The 11,650-nt window shown below is 43.4% G+C and overlaps 1 non-coding gene across 1 annotated transcript; it reads left to right on the forward strand.

Annotated features, from left to right (window-relative positions):
* The first annotated feature begins 10,274 nt into the window (after window positions 1-10,274).
* On the forward strand, window positions 10,275-10,381 carry LOC131230041 (small nucleolar RNA R71). Its single transcript, XR_009163769.1, has one exon. It is a non-coding gene; the product is annotated as a small nucleolar RNA R71 (small nucleolar RNA).
* Window positions 10,382-11,650: the final 1,269 nt, after the last annotated feature.

Below are 11,650 nucleotides of genomic sequence, written 5' to 3' on the forward strand. Positions count from 1 at the left end.
CCTCATGTATATCAAATCGGGCTGCGCCAATGGGCCTAATGTATATCAAATCGGGTCCAACCTTATGTATTTTTGAGATCCGACCTATTCATAAGTTAACATAGAGATAGATGAAGTGAAAACAAATATCAGCTTAATTGGAAACTACTATGGCCCTTAGAAGTTTGAACAGTGGATGACACTGTCCACTATTTAAATGGTGGGGTCCACTTGAACTTTGGATCTGACTCACTCATTTTCCCATGCCATAAAATGATCCCACAAGTGGTTGGACGGTATGGATACAACGTGTGCATCATGGTGGGCCCCACTGTCGAAACAGTGGACGGTGTAGCTAAAATACATATATCAATGTGGGGCCTGCGGGCTTCCTGCCATCAAAAGGAGCAACAATATAGCTGTTATACATGCAGATGGCTGCACTAAAAAGGAAGAGTGGGTCCCACGTAAGTGGTTGTCCTTCAAATGAATAAACGGTTTGGATGTAAAACAAACATCAGGGGTGGGGTCCATGTACATGGCCCACCAAAGGATTGAATTTGCTTCCTTTTTTTGTCTCGAGCCAAAGACGAGCTCGCCAGATGAATGGACGGCGTGGATACAAATATACATCACGGTAGACTCCACCCGTCCAGGTTGCTGAATGGACGGCGTGGATACAGACATATATCACGATGGGCTCCACCCGTCCAGATTGTTGGACGGTGTGGATGAGGCTCACACATCAGGTGTGGCCCATTCAGCACCATCCAGGAGCCTGGACGGTTTGACTATAACACATACATCAGTGGTGGGTCCCACGCACGTGGCCCACCTTACATATATATATATATATCAATATTATATTTTATTATATATATATATAATATCTTAGACAGGTGGGTCCCCACGTGGGGCCCACCATATACTATATTATATATATATATATTATATATTATTTATATTATATACATATATCATAGCTTAGTCCAGCGTCCAGGGAGTCTAGACGCTGGATGGACAGTTGGTGAAACGAGGTGGGTCCACGTAGGAGTGGCCCACCATATTATTTATATAATATATAATATATTATATTATATAGTGTGTGTGTGTGTGTGTGTGTGTGTATTATATGCATTATATGTATATATACGTGTGTGTGTGTGTGTGTGTGTGTGTGTGTGTGTGTGTGTGAAATAGTGCAAGTGGCAATGGCCTGGATGAAAGGGCACGTCCTACTAGTAAGCCCCACATGAATGGACGGTCAACACGGTGGCTCCACATCAAGTGGGCCACACTCTTGGATCAAATTGATATTTGTGTTTTTTACTTCATTTGGGCACGTCCAAACGGACTGCCATGTGGGCCACTCGGTGGACAGCATGGATAAAATACATACTTCATGGTGGGCCACACACACACACACCATCTATACAAGAGAGAGAGGAAGAGAGAGAGAGAGAGAGAGAGAGAGAGAGAGAGAGAGAGAGAGAGAGAGAGGGAGAAACGGTGAGATAGAGGGACCCTGCCACTATGGGCCCCTCTCTACATTGCATACATCAATGTGGGTCCCACAACAAGTAGGCCCTAAAATTGAAATCGATGGTGAATCACCCACCTATTGCACTCCTTTATCCATTGGATTCATATGCCCCTTATCTTCAATTTTGATGGAGGTAGATGATGAATGAATGGTTAAGATGGGAGATGAGAGAGTGGGAAAGTGGGCCACACTTGGATTGCTCTTGGAAATGCTTGGACGTTGGAATTTGTGGCATGGGAGAGTGTTTGAGAAAAATAAGGGAGAGAGAGAAGTGATGGGATGATATGGGATGGGTGTTGTAAGGAAAGGATGGTTAGGGTATGAGTTTGGTTGAAATTTGAGTGAAAAAGGGATGGGTGGAGAGAGAGAGAGTTGACTTTGGAAAGGGAAAGGGATGGGTTGCTTGTACTTTGGTATGAAGTGTACTTGACTTGATTGATTGATTCATTGATGGGACATGTTGTAGAGATTCTGTCTAAATTTGCAATGCTCGACGTTTCTTTGAAATGAACGCGGGCCCACATCTCCTGGCCTGGGGATCAGATCGGTGCGCGAGTTACGACGTTGGAACCGCGGCAATAGCACAGTCGCTAGGGTGCAAGTTTCGAGTCGAGTCGATTCCGGTTTGCATGACTCGGCTTAGGAACGCGTGCAAGCGTCGGATATATGTCAAGGGTTGCCGGAATTTGACCGGGAGGACTGAGGAAGCCTATGGAACGGTACGGTCTAAAATACGGGCCTTACACAAAGTCCATGTGATGCGAGGCCTACATAGCCAAATGTCATATGCGAGATGCAATACAAGCATGCCAGTCCTCATTAAGTACATATCAATACAGTTTCTCTCTGGGATATCACCGGGGTTAATACACTTCACACTGACTGTCGCCTCCCTAGCTGCACAGCCCAGCAAATGGAAGAGACCACACTATCTGCCTGACCAGTAGTCTGCTAATACCTACCCGGCTTGTCGATAGCAGACTCATTTGCGAGCTGGTCAAACTCAGCTTAGCTTACAACCCCCTCACTTGGGCAGATAAGGCCACACCCCCTTCCAACTGACCACGACACAGTGGGAGATGCGTCCTACTGGTATTCGGTACTTAGGCACTCGTGTATCCAATCGATGTAGACGTTGGAGCATCTCCTGGTACCAAAAAGGTTCTGGTATTTCACCTAAGGACATCCTACGTGCCCACAGTGCTAGAGCCAATATTTTCGATATCCAATCCAGCGATCCACGATGTGCCTGTGGAGGCTACGACCCTGATGTCGCTAGGGCATACAATGATCATGTCACACATATGCGAGATGCATGAGTCACACCGACCAGTCATGCAGCAATCCTGCGCGTACCGCGCGATTATGTGGGGCACTCCATCTCATAAGGAGTCCCGTAAATGTCTCAGCCCAATGGCTTATGCTATGATCAAACATTTCTCATATCAAGTATACATATGATGCGTATGAGGCATGAATCATGGAGTTATACTAAGCATGTTATATGGTGATGAACTATCCTTCCAACGAGGATGTGCCTAGATGGCCTACACACAATAAGTATGAGCCCATCAATGGGCCCTAGGGAGAGTCATAATGCGGACATTTAACCAACATTATCCTTACAATGTGGACGTCAAACTATCATTGCTCCCAAGGCATGGCTCATCATAAACGTTATTACACAAACCATAGTGGAATCACATATTGCAATGGACCTTATATACATCCCATTGGGCCTTAGATACATCAAATGGGCCTTATATACGTCAAGGTGGGCCTCAACAATGGGCCTCATATATCACATCAAGGTGGGCCTCAACAACGGGCCTCATACATCACATCAAGGTGGGCCTCAACAATGGGCCTCATACATCACATCAAGGTGAGCCTCAACAACAGGCCTCATATATCACAGCGGGCCTAATCAAATGGGCCGAATTTAAATGGGCCAAGGCGAATGGGCCAAGCAAAATTCATCTATTTTTATATATCAATGTAGAGTATTGTATAAAAATGAACCATATCAAAAGATCAACTGGACCATACCATATTTAACCGTGTTGATAATGATTTCCACGGTTAAATTCCAGTGGGCGCCATCATAGGGTTTATTTCCCATCTAGCCTATTCATAAGGTCACAAAGACCTGGATTTAGAGGGAAAAACAAAAATCATATAGGTCTAAACTTGGTAGCCCAAGGGATTTAATGGTGGACGTCCAAACCCACTGTTTTCAGTAATGTGGTCCACCTGATCCTAGATCTATTTCATTTTTCTTTTAGTCTCAAACCTTAAAATTATCTTTCAAAATGGTTGGACGGTTTGGATTTAACACATCCATCAAAGTGGTCCCATATAGATGGACAACATAGATAAAGCACATACCTCAAGGTGGGGGCCACACTGATGGAAGGTGTGGAATACATACATCAGTGGATCCCATGTGGGGCCCACCATAATGTTTATTTTCCACCCAATCTGTTAATAAGATCATAGGGACCCAGATAAAAAGGAAAACAAAATTCATAATGATCCAAAACTTCTGTGACCCAAACAGGGTCTCAATGGTAGACGTTCAATCCCACTGTCCCTATGATGTGTACCACTTGAGTTCCACTTACAGCTGATTTATGGGAGGGGGGCCACTGCCCTAAAGGGGACCCACCAAATGCACGGTGTTGATGTCCACACACATTACGGTGGGGCCTACGGTTGGGACCCACGGTCCCTGGCCTTTTGAGTAACGCAGCAGCAGGATGCTGCTACAGCGTCCTCTGGACGTGCAGCAGCAGCGGCTGCTGCACCTTATTTATTTATTTATGGATTTTCCTAGGTGGGGCCGGCATCCGGAGAATCCAACCCACCCATTGGATTCCATGGCTCGAGACCGTTTAAAAGAGCCCAATATCCAATATGTTTTGGTGAGTAGAAACATCAAGGTGGGCCTTAATGAATTTTAAAGGTAAGAATCACCATTTTCTACGCTATAACCCACCAGATAATCGAATTAACTTTATTTTTCATCTCAATGCCTAAAATGAGTTGGGAAATAGGATGGACGGCGTGGATTTGATTTATACATCCAGGTGGGGCTTGCATGAGCGGCCCACCCCAAGGCTTTAAATCAAATTGATATTTTTGTTTGCTGGTGGTCAGTACACCACACCGTTAGTTCACACTTCACTGCACGGCCATGTCCAGCATCCCTGGACGCTGGACGGTTTGAATGCAACACATTTTCAAGGTGGGCCCCACCTACAGACGTGCTACAGGTGGGCCACCAAATGGCTGGATGGTGTAGATAAGACACACATCAAGGTGGGGTCCATCCGGGTGGGCCACAGGGCCACATCATAATGAAAGAGAGGGAGAGAGAGAGAGAAAATGAGACACGTGCGACCTACCGTTTGCATGGGAGGGGTTCCAGCATAAATGGCCGGTTGGCGGGAAAGAAATTGGCAATGTACGGTAAGGATCGTAAGTTGCGCTATTCACACCTTTACAGCAGCACACGTGCTAACCATGCCACAGAGAGGAACATCCGGCAATTATGTAATCTGGGCCCCACCATGAATATCACCACACGCAAAATCAGGTCGTTCGATTCATGAGGTGGGCCACTTTTGTACGGAAAGATTGGATGGTTTAAAGACGCTCGCCACCTGCAAACAATTCATATTCACGTCCCTGTGTGGCTTGGCCTACTAGCTTGGTTTTTGCATGAAGTAGGTAGCCGGCAGCTTTTTGAACGGCTCGGATGTCTCACATGCTTGCGTGCGTACATAGAAGCATGGAGATGGGTGCGTATGGGAGCTGTAAACCTCACGAGGCATCTATATCGTGGTTTAAAAGAGTTCATGCTCTGTATTCATGAGGGTCACGGGTTCAGAGCATCATGTGCCCATTATCCGACGGCTCCAATTCCATTCACCTAACCAACTTGGAATTTATTTCTTCTCAAGAAAGATAAAGTCAGATTAGGAATTCCCACTATTTTGTTTTAATAATTAAGAATATAAACATGTAAGGTGTGCGGATTGCGACATGTCCGTCGGTAGGGATCGGCTTTTGTGGTGGACCCAACGATGACTTGGCTGCCACTTATCATTTCCCAGCTTTTCTTCTACTTAGGGACCTAGATAAACTTAGGGTTTTTTTTTATTTTTTATTTTTTTTTATTATAAAAATTTTAAGAACTTGATTTGATTTTGATAAATGGCCTCATAGTCCAAGGGTTCTTCTTCTTAAGCACCCGTAGCGGTGTTCAGGAATGTTTTCTTGTGGGATTTCTTTATTGATTTCAGTAGCTGCACCAACTCCATCATCTTCGCCTATGTCCACTTCTGCCTCCACTTCTCCTTCTTTCGCTATTTCCTTTTCTTCAGTGTCTCCTGCGTCTGCAGTCAGCTCACCCTCTTCTTCTGAGTCACTAGAGGATGACCCCCAATTAGTGGAAGCAAAGTTGCCAGAAGAGGATTCTCCGTCTTCCCCTTCTGTGGATGATGAAGACGATGATGATTTCAGAGAAGATTCTTCGATTACCACTTACTTTCCTTTTCGGATTGATTGCTTCTTTCCAGTAGAAGCGAGTTCTTCTACGGTAGTGGTCATCAAGGATATGGAAGATGTCGCCCATGTCTGTGATCTGGTCACGGGCGATGAAGAATCTCTGCAAGGAGGAGGTGGTGGAACAGATGAAGGCGCTTCTTGAGGTTCTGAAGGCCCGACGACCTCCGGAGTGGGGGTAAGGTCTATGGAAGCAGGAATATGAGGTGTTTCGGTGGCATCCACGAGAGCATTTTCTCTGTTTATAGGCTTTTTCTAGGACTTGAAGTGTGTTAATAAAAACTCATGGGCGATCCAACCTTTAAGAGTGTTGGCGGGTTTGACTTCACGAATGTGTTCTTCCACAGAGATTCTTATGCAAGCTTCGCCGAGGGCAAGAGCATGGTCGTGTTTGACAGTGTAGCCTATCCCTTCTATCATATTGCGTTTTCTGACTCGAGGAACGGGAATCCATATTGGTGAGTTTACTGGCAGACATCGGTGGATGAGAAAAGCTTAGTGTGCCCACCATTGCATCCATGGGTAGGTCGTGTGGATAAAATAGTCAAAGCCTAGAATAATGAATTTCGAATTGATTCGGGCCGCAAGTAGTTGCCTTCAGATCAAGCCCCAATTGTAGGGCCCCACATCGTAACTTCGCATGCTGCGAGTCACTTCTTTGGAATGCTCAGGAATAGTCTGATCATATCCAAACTACCGCGCAAACCGATTGGGGTAGTATGGCTCCCTCCAAAATTTACTTCCCTCTTGCACAGGCAGGCTGTTGGACCGTATTGATAAGAAGAAGGCTCGCTGGGCCGGAGGAAGGTTGTCATCATCAACAGCTTCATGATCTATGATGTATTGGGCAAATGAGAACTGGTATAAGTCAATAGTATTTGTTGACTCAATAATATCGATCACCCATTCGTATATTCGCTTCAGCATTATCCTTCGCTGATAGTGACATAAGGGGAGTCATGAGGGATGTAAATAGGCTTTTTCTGGATCGTCACATGTCCACAGGAAGTATATGCCCAGCCATTCAGAAAAGTAGTGTCACGGGGTGAATGCTAAACTGGCTCCAATGGACGGGTTTTGCTAGTGCATAGCGACATCTCCGAAGGCACGATGTAATGAGAAAAGTACGGGAGGCGCTAATGAATATTTCCGCCCTTCTGCTAATCCTCCTACGACAACAAATACGGATGGTTTGATAGCATCCACCCACTTAGAACTTGGTAGCACTAATACACTCAGCCAATATGCCAAAAAGGCCGCTAGCACGCCTTTGGATGAGAATTCCGATGGGTTCCTTATTTTGCGCCGTGCATTTTCTAGTTAATTTGAATTACTATTTTTAAACTTGTCAGAGAAAGAAGGGTACGAATGGGAATAATGCTAGTAAATGCGTAAAATTATGATGAAAGGAAAGGGAATGTACCACAACTCTTGAGAGAAATGAGCCAGCCAAAGGAGATGTGGAGTCTTTCTGGTATCGGAAAATTTGGACATTTCCCTGAAGAGTTCAATTGAAGCGTTCGACACCAATGCTTGTCTTTTGGAAGAGGAAAAGTGTGAGAATTCCTCGTTGGTGGGAAATACTCGTCGTAGAAGCAACCTGTTATGGGAATGTCTGCCATCCTATGAGGGTCCCACGGGGTGATGCTGACTTCACTAAGAGGTGGATAAAAAAAGTTTGTGGTAGGGCACCAGTAGCTAAGGAACCCCTTATAGACCATATGATCTTTGTAGAAGTATTCAGAAGTAGCCTCAATTGCACCATAAAGGCCAACTTCCATCAATGTCGCAGAATGTTTGGTGAGAACGACCTTGGCCTAGTCAGTATAATATTTGTGAGGTGATAAAAATCCGCGTGTGCAGAATTCTTCAGTCCCCCATAATAATCTTCTCTCCCTGAAGCGTTGGAGTATTGTCTCGTGGAAAACTGTAGAAAACAGTGCATGAGGACTATAGCATGGAATCAGAAATCGCATTGGATGCACTTCACCAATTTGTTGCTTTGATCCTCTCTTTGAAAGAATACCCTCCAACATTCTGGGTTCTCGAATTGACCAGTTAGAAGTATACATCATACGACTCTGCGTCGTTTGATCTGTCGGCTCACTTTGGAGAATAGACTGATGTCGCCGAATGTTCAGTGGGATCGTTATTAATTCATTCTTAAAAGGGCTGTTGAATTTTATGTAGCCGTCTTGAACCTTCACGGTGTCCTAAGTATTCAGGAGCTTCCTCTTTTTATGCTGTTGGATCTTCTCTTGAAGCTCTTGTTGCTTCGATTTCTTCCACTTCCACTTCTTCTTTGAAAGTATTGGTGGCGGTGTATCTTCTCTCGCCGGAGATCGGACAATATCGGTACGTAAATTGGCTATCAACTTCAGCTAGGCTTCCCAGTCAACCTCCTGACCTTGCTTTAGAGGTCCTATTATTTCACCAGAAATGATCACCTTGCAAATTGGCGAAGACAATGTTTTGATTCTGCTAGAGAAGTCAAGAACAGGCAAGACTGGTTCTTTTATATACGTAGGCTAGTTTTTGGTTACTTTGACTCGTTTTCGTTGAGGCTCTTCACATGGTGGAGGGAGAGAAGTGGCTACTTGGGTTGTAGATGAAGGTACATGGGCTGTAGGAGCCGGCGAGGATCCAGGGGCTTAAGGAGAGTCTTGGAGACTTGCACGAGAGTGCTAGTCCATTGGTGCTTCTACAAGGCCATAAGTTCTCTTGGTACGGGCCATGGTTGGAGAGTTTGGAGAAATTGGTTGAAATTTGAAAGATTAGAAATTTTGGCAGAGTTTAAGAACGGAGGTTTTTAGCACTAAGTGCTGAAGAGTTGTGCGGCCGAGTTGCACGCGTCGGTAGCGCGGAACAGTTGTGCGCAAGGGAAGTTCGCTTGGAGATAGAAAAGTTTGAGGTAAGGAATGATTGGGTGTTTTGGTATTTATAGACCAGTGACAACGACAATGAGTTGTGCGGACCCGTGCAACTCAAGTTTGGCAAGAGCATGTCGATCCTTCAAGTTGACTTAGAGAGAAGTCAAGTTTTGAATCAAGGGGGCATCTGTTGGGGTATAAAATTTGCTTAAGGGGAGAAGCTTCAAGGAGGAAAATTGGTGAAAGAAATGAAGGATAGAAGTGAAAGGCAGGTGAGTTGCGCGAGAGCTGAGTTGCGCGGGTCCGCGCAACTCACCCATAGTCATGATAGGCTGCACAACTCTCACCAGAGAAGAATGGATTGGGAATGTGAAGTGGGGTCCACGGCAAAGGATTCGAGAGCTCACACGTGTGGAAGCCTATAAATACCACCCTACCCCCTCATTTGGGGCATCAGATGTTCAGAAGACCAGTGCCTCTGACAGGTATTGGAGACAGAGAATTAAAGGGAGTGCGGAGTCTTGAAGGCCCGGGCCGCGCTACTCCTGGCGAGTTGCGCGGGCCCGCGCAATTCATGGAGTTGCGCGAGTATTGTTTAAGACAGCTACCATGTTACAGTTTTTCATATCCTCAGGCTGTTCCAGATGTTTCAAAGGGATCCAAGCACTCCTTTATTATGCCAATAAGGGACGAAATGCATCGGAAGCCCGCACAACTCATCTCCCCTGTAGATATGATCAATATGAGCCAGAATGCTGCCGAAATTCATATTTTGAATTTACTTAACTTTTGTATTTCTGGCGTTTCTAAGAGATTCTATCCTAAAATCAAAGGACTAAAAGATGTAAATGAACTCAAAATAAATGAAATTGATGATTGTTCTCTTCGTTCTATCTTTTGTTAATATTAAGTGAGATATTTTTCTAAATCAAATGCTTTTCATTTCTGGTCGAAACAGGTAATTATTTACGGTATTAGATTGTTCATTCAATACTTCTTCATAAGCAGGTATTGTTGGGCAATTTTCAGTTGCGTGAATGTTGCAAGCATAAATACTGCAAATAGTTTCTTTAGCCTTATCCTCCTTTAGTTCCATGGCCTCGAATTTCCTTATGAGATTAACCACTTTAGCATTGATATCATCATCCTCTTTCAAAAGGTATATTCCGCCCCTCACATTTCATTGAGTGGGCTTAGAAGTGGTGCTTCATTTTGGGGAGGTGTCCCATGATTGTGCGTTTTCAGCAAGTCTGTCCAAATAATCTTACAAATCATCGACATTTTAGAAAAAGTGTATAATGTGCCACATTTCAAAACTGTGTTGTGGGCATGAACTGACAAGATCCTTGAACTGCTCCCAACATTAGAAGAATGTTTCATCTTCCTTTTGGGCGAAGTTCATGATTAACTTTCTGAGGATATTTGTTTTATGGTATGGGAAAATTTTCTTTATGAACTCTCTTGTCATGTCATTCCATCTACCAATAGAACGTAGATGTAGTGAAAGCAACCACGTCTTAGCTTTCTCTTTTAAGGAAAATGGAAAGAGTTTCAGCCTAACCGTGTCCTAAGACATGTTCAGAAAATATAAAGTGGCTATGATCTCATCAAACTCTTTCATGTGTAAATATAGATTTTCAGATTTAAGTCCATGAAATTTTGGAAGGAGTTAGATCATCCCTGGCTTGATATTCATACGTCCTGTATTTTTTGAAAAAACTATGCATGAAGGTGTGCTCACTCCCGCCAGTTGTAAATAATCTCGTAAAGTACGAGGCAGGGTGCTTGATGCACCTCATTCTCATCATGGATTTCCTTAACTCTAGGTTGAAGTGGATTTGGAGGTTGATCGGCTGGTTGATTGGTAGCTATAACTTTAGTCAACTCCGTGGATATCTAGTGGTGTCTAATCCTGTGATGGATAGATAACCCCTTAACCAATCTCTTTCACTTAAGAGACGTCGAGTGTTATTACGGACCCACTTGGGCATGAAACACTCTCAGCCCTCAATTTCAAAATCTAACATAAACCTAAAAGGAAAGAGGGAAATAGAAATCTAGAAATATAAATAGAGAGAATTAGAAAGAAGTTACCAAATTAGAAGTTTCTATTTTGGGATCGTGTAAAAGAAAAAGGAAAGTGAATTAGTTTCTAAAAAGGAACTAAGAAAGCAACCTAGTTTCTAAAAATGAAAAAGGAAAGTTTCTAAAAATCGAAAATAAGTTAGTTTCTAAAAACAGAAAAAGGAAAGGAAATTAGTTTCTAAAAACAGATAAGGAAAGTTTCTAAAAAATAAAAAATTAGTTTTAAAAAACAAATTAGGAAAGTTTTTATCATAGAATCAGAAAGTAAATTAGTTTCTAAAAACAGAAGCTAAAAGTTTCTAAACTTAGAAATAGAAAGCTATTTTAGTTTCTAAAATAATTCTAAAAAAACCCTAACTTGAAAATAAAAAGTAAAAAAACCTTAATCTTAAACTAAATCCAAAACTAGTTAATCTCAGAAAAATGCAACCGTTAATCTCCGGCAATGGCGCCAAAAACTTATTCACAATCCCAAGTATAGGGTCGTGATGTAGTAAGAATCTCGGTAAGACAGAGGTCGAATCCACATGGATTAATCTTGTGAGTATTCTGAAAACAACTGGAAGTAGAACTGGAAGAAAATGTAAATCTAAATATGGAATTA

The sequence above is a fragment of the Magnolia sinica genome, chromosome 16, assembly GCF_029962835.1.
Source record: "Magnolia sinica isolate HGM2019 chromosome 16, MsV1, whole genome shotgun sequence".
Taxonomy (NCBI): Eukaryota; Viridiplantae; Streptophyta; class Magnoliopsida; order Magnoliales; family Magnoliaceae; genus Magnolia; species Magnolia sinica.